The sequence below is a fragment of the Rattus norvegicus genome, unplaced genomic scaffold, assembly GCF_021556685.1.
Source record: "Rattus norvegicus strain SHRSP/BbbUtx unplaced genomic scaffold, alternate assembly SHRSP_T2T haplotype2-0000026, whole genome shotgun sequence".
NCBI lineage: Eukaryota > Metazoa > Chordata > Mammalia > Rodentia > Muridae > Rattus > Rattus norvegicus.
The window spans coordinates 785,696-791,695 of NW_028238785.1; positions in this window are offsets into that span (position 1 = coordinate 785,696).

Here is a 6,000-nt window from a genome sequence, read left to right on the forward strand (position 1 = left end):
ACATGGTGGCTCCTATTAACCTGTAATTGCAATTCTAGGGAATCAGTCTGTACTTCACGGGCACCACACATACCACATGGTGCACAAGCATTTATTAGGTGAAACACTCAGGCCCATAAAAATAAGTAAATAAAATATATGGTTAACAGACACTGTGATTCAGGAAGTTCTTAGTGACTTTGGTTATCATTTCTCTCTCCCAGAGACCTGTCTTCCTCATGCTCAGCCTCCCTGGCTTCTAGGACATTTCCTAGCTCTATGGAGCATGAAGTACTCAACACCATAAGCCAAGCATTGCAAAGCCATCTGCACCTTCACTGCTACACCTTCTCCATGGCTGTGTCTAAAGGGAGAGACTTGGAATCTCACAGATGCAAGGCCAAACCTGTTGGGCTATGTGAGCCCAGCCACCCAATAGTCAGATCTACTCCTGTCCTTGGCTATGGCATGAGGCTCTTAAGACAAATTAATCTGAAGGATCTCAACAGCTATGCTGTTAGACCTCTCATTGCTCTGCCCGACCTACAAGCTCCTTTACTGGCTCAAATTCACACCTGAACTCCTCTCCTGCCTCAGCCACCATCAGCTCTTCTACTCCTCTCCACCTGTGCTCTGTATAATCCACACTAAGGTGGACGTTAACCTCTTGTGGACCTCCAGATGTATGCTTGTGATTACTCTTCATTGGCTGTTTTGTATAGGTAGGCAGGTTCTTCTAGTCTCATGCAGAACACTGCTCACACATTTTGGATCTTACAACACCCTCTTGATTGAGAATCCTGACTAATGACTGACTGAGCCTTCCATCCCTGAAGCCACCCTCTGTGTCCCAGTACAAGATGAGAATCCCCACCCTAACCCCTGGTGTCCACTTTCATCTCAGAAGCTAGACTCTGCACTGTCCATTACCTTTTGGTTCTCTGCCTCTAATTCTGTTAAATAGTTCCTCTCTTCTTTAAAACAAATTCATTTTGTTGTTTATTTTTTGAGACAGGGTTTCTCTGTTTGGCCCTGGCTATTCTGACAGGCTCTCTGTAGATCAGACTTGTCAGGAAACCAGATATCTGCCTGCCTCGGCCTCTTAAGCACTGGGATTACTGGATTGTGCCAGCATGTTTAATTAAAAATTAATTAGTGGCAGTGCATGTTGGCGCATGCCTTTAATTCCATCCGTTGGGAGGTAGAGGCATTGTGAGTTCCAGGACAGCCAGGGCTATAAATTAACACCTTGTCTCAAAGAAAACAAGCCAAAAATGAAACAAAAATGTTGCAATATGGTCGTAGGTATGTAACTGAGTCTGTTCTTGAACTCTGAATCCTCCCACTTTCACTCAGGTGCTAATCAGCAGGCTTCTGTCTTGACTTTCACTGAGAACTCAGGGCTGCCAGGACTGTTACCTCTCCCAGTGTAACTCCTGACTCTCTCATCAGCATCATCACAAAACTCCTGCTAAGAATTAAGGAAACCTGAATTCTAAGGAACAGTCGGAGCTCCAGTATTTCCAAAGCTCACTCTAATACAGATGGATCCTATGCTACAGTAAAATGGTCACAGCTGGAGGTCTTAATTCCAGGACTTGGGACAGAGGGGGTGGAGGATCTTGAATTCAAGGTTATTTTTATGTTACATTGTTGCTCAAAGCGAGTTGGGCTGCTACAAGATGCCCTGTCTCAAAATTATACCAAACACACCTAAAATGAAACAGAGGAGTTTGAGTGGGCACAGATGGGAAAGCTCGGCACTTTATGGCTAAGCCACCTGCTGCCAGCACCAAAGTCCATGCACAGCCCCAATTCTGAGCTGTGTCTGGGACCCCACTTAGGAGCACGCACCAAAGTAGCTCAGATCCAGGGCTTTTGGTCTAAGAGGAATTCAGGCAGTCACACTTTGGATGCCAGTTCTCCAGCTCAACTGCCTGTCAGCCCAGGATCTGGTCTTAGTCATGGCTTGGCATCCCTAAATTCCTCCCAGCTGTGCTCTGAACTCACCCTGTGCCCCGTTCTGATGAATCTGCCATTCTCCATGGGAGTAGCCTCAAGAAGTCCCTCACATCTGAAGCACCACTCTGAGTGCACTAAATACTGCAGGGAAGGGGCATGGCCAGCAGAGCACCCACCCCTTTCAGCTGTAGAACATTTAGCTCTAGAGTGAGCACTGCTGTGCATTGTGGAACTTAAGCAGTATTCCAGCCTTGGCCTGGGAAGAGCCGTTGACACCCACACTTTCTGGGGTGACATTGTCTCCTGAGGATAGAGTCAAGTCAGGAGTGGCAACTGATGTTCACGAGAGACAAACTTTCTTCACCACCTGCCCATGCTGGCCCTAGGATCTGGGCTTTTTAGGTGACATGAGTGCTGAGCCTCCCAGGTAGATGGGTTTTCAGGGGTCAGGTGGTTATTGTCACCAAAGGTATCCACAAGGATAAGTCATACTGTACTAATTCCCATATTAGATCCCTTCTCATGGGTCACAGAGGTCGTGCTGGGTCCTAAATGTGGACCCAGGTTCCTGGCACTTTTGAAGAGACTGGTCAGGGCGCAGGCTTCAGGACATTTTGTTTGAATTATTTTGGGGGATTTTATTTTTACTGTTGGGGGCAAACCTAGGGCTGCCATGTGGTGGGAAAAGGCTTTGCCACAGCTGTAGATCATCCTTAATTATAAACTCCTAAATTCTCCCAATCCTGGAACTTTCTAGGTCCCTCACATGATGCAACCTTTGGGGGATTCCTCACATAGAATCATGGGGTGGATTGCATCCCAAAGAGAGACAGTGGGAAATGTTCCCCAGTGTCTGCCTGTGGCTGTGGTGATGAGAGTGGATGTAGTGACCAGTGGATGGCAGGGCCCATGTGAAACCCTTTTGGTTTCCACTTGAGTGGAATCTTCACCATGCCTTTTTTTTTTCTTGAAACACAGGTGGGCCTGGAACTTACAGTCTTCCATCACTCTGACTCAGTTTCCCATGACTGGGATCACAGGCTTAAATTACTATGCCCATCTTTCTTTTTTTGTATTTATAAATCTTCTAAAACCCAGAAGGATCTAGAATTTAAAATTTTGCGATCCAAGGCATTTCCAACAGGGGATTCTTGACCTAGGAGTGTCCAGACCAATGTTTATTGTGTGGCTACTTCATTCCTATAACAGCTTATTTTTGAAAAAGAGTTCCAAGGTGTGATGTCACTGGGCATCAGGCAGTGTCCCAAATAGCAGCACTGACTCAGGTTGTAATTTAGGCTGGAGAAACTTACTAGGACCCTTGTAATCCTAGCACCCTGGGGCCTCACATGTCCTTAGTCTGATCTAGTGATGAATCAACTGCTCTTGAGGGTGGATTGGAATTCTAGTCACTGTGAGGCAGGAGCATTAGTATCCTACAGCCACTCTGGGCTCCATAGGAAGACCCTGTTTCAATGGTAAAAGGGGTCACCTGCGAGTTCTTACTGTCTTCCCTGAGGCCTTCCTGCTGGAGTTAGAATAGCTGTCTCACCAAGTTGAAGTAGAGGGCAGAATGTTGGTGCCTTCTATAATGAGGACTAGTAACAGATAGTCTATGGAAATTCTAGAAAGTTCTACAGGTATTTATGTCCTGTGCATGGGAATTGCTGGCTTCCCTGTGTCCTTTGCCTTTAATTTGCAGTCCATGGGGCACCTGGGAATGTCCCCAAACCAGGCTGCACACAGGACTTGTCCCATGATTCTCACTTGCACCCAGTGCCTGCCTGATTGTCATAAGTCTGACAGAGCCACTGTATGCTCTCCTGACACCTGCAGAGAGCACTATATGGGATCCTACCATCCCCACACTGCCCATCAGTTTCTACAATGTCCCTATATGGCACTGAGATGATCTAAGCTGCTTCCGGCCTATGTGCTGCATCAGAATCTGACCATTCCTAATTTCCTCCTCTCTCACCCACACTAGAAGCCCTGTACCCACACTAGCCCCAGCTGGCCTGTTGCCTACTGACATCTCATGGACTCTGCCCCAATCCCCTGCCCTGCCCTGCCCTGCCCCGCCCTGCCCCACCCCAATGCCCTGCCCTGCCCTGCTGTGCCCTGCCCCAAACCCCTGCCCTGCCCCAATGCCCTGCCCTGCCCTGCCCCAATGCCCTGCCCTGCCCTGCCCTGCCCCAATCCCCTGGCCTGCCCTGCCCTGCCCTGCCCTGCCCTCACTCAGCTGACAATGTGGACATCTCAGGACAGTCACTGGACAATGGCTGACACACTTGTCTGAAGACTGGAAATGTTTCTCGATCTTGGAGAGGAAAGAAGGACCCTCCAACTACACTGAACTCTAAGGAAGTTTATTGAGGTGAGGGATGACAGGGACTGTTTTGTCTCATGTCACACATGTCAGTAGAAAATATCCTAGGTATTGGATGGCGCTGTTAGCATTTACAGAACAAAGCACATAGTGTTGGGAAGATTAATAAATTATGAGTAGGATTAGAAAACCCCAAGCCTCTTCCAGGTTCTAGGAGAGCAAAAAATACCACCAAACACAGCATTAATGTGATAGGTTGGTTAAATCTAGTTACTAGATTCTAGTGTGATGCCTATGACCCTTTGTGTGTCATGCTCAGCTTATAATGACTAGAGGACCTAAGCCTGAGAGTCACCAATGCCTCTCCCTTGCTTCTCCAGCTGCTGAGCATTGAAAAGCCCTAATGAGACAGCATCTGTTTGCAGGCATACTGGATTATTCTTCTTCACTTAATCTCTCCCAGTCACCTCCACTCTCAGTAAGTCAGTTTAATTCCATAAATTGGAAATGAGTCACGTGGAAAATATACTTTCTCAATAAAATCACAGATTTCAAGGTAAAAGGTGAAACATGAACTATCCCACCTAACTTCTGGGCTTGCACAGACCTGCTCTGGAAAAGAAACATGTGGTCACAGCTGCAGTCTGGATTCAATATGGATGCTCTTGAGGTCCTCCCTAAGCTGCATAGATTGAGATAATTATCTTGCTTTCTATCAAAAGAATTCATTATGCCAAGTTGGCCTGTAGAAGGAGGCTAGTCTCTTCTGTATTTTATCAGATGTGCTTAATGTATATAATCATCGATAGTAAGTGAAAGATCTGTTTGGAATTGAAACTGAGTGGTGCTGGAGGATGATCCTGAATGCACAATGAGCAGTGGAGGCACCAGAGCCCGGTGTGGATGCCTAGCAGGCTACCACATTGAGCAGGCACCGCTCAACCACCTGTACATACACATCTCCTGAGATCTCTCTCCTTAATTGAAGGTGATCATATCCATCTAGTATAGCACATGCCCTGGAAGGACAAAAGCTACCTACAGGAGCTGTGGTGATGACTCACAGGTTAGAGCATCTGCTTCTCTCTCAGAAGAACCACATGGTCCCTAACAATCATCTACACTGGGGAATGCTATTCCCTCTTTTGATCATGAGGGAAATGCACTCAGGAGTGGCCCAGATACATTTGAAAAAAAAAAAGATCCATTGAGTTAAATGATAAAAATAAATATAATCAGCAACAATAAAAAACACAGCATATGAATGATCAAGTGAAACAGCACCTATAAAAACCTATTTCCCAAAATGACGTTGATGGTCATTATCTTTGTGGTTTAATAATAATGCTGTATTGTAAGAAAAACTGAGGCACATGGTTCTCGATTAGGATTATTCTATATTCCTTTGTGAAAGTTGTCATTTTTTCTGCAGCTCTACAGGCATGAGTGTGTGTTACTCAATATCTGGTGCACACAGTCAATAAGGAATGTGTGTTGTAGACTGATATAGACTAGGATGAGCAGAAGACATGAGAGCATGGATACAGTATGTCAGTGATTACATCATAAAGTGTGTTTCCATAAAAAAAGTCATACACAAAAGACACCATCACCCTGTGTACCCCTTGGTGGCTTTGAATTCACTGGACCATGCAAAGATCCATATCTAGCTGTCAGTTCTAAGTCTACAGGAGGGGAAAGGACCCTTGAATAAGATGGTCATAAGAGTC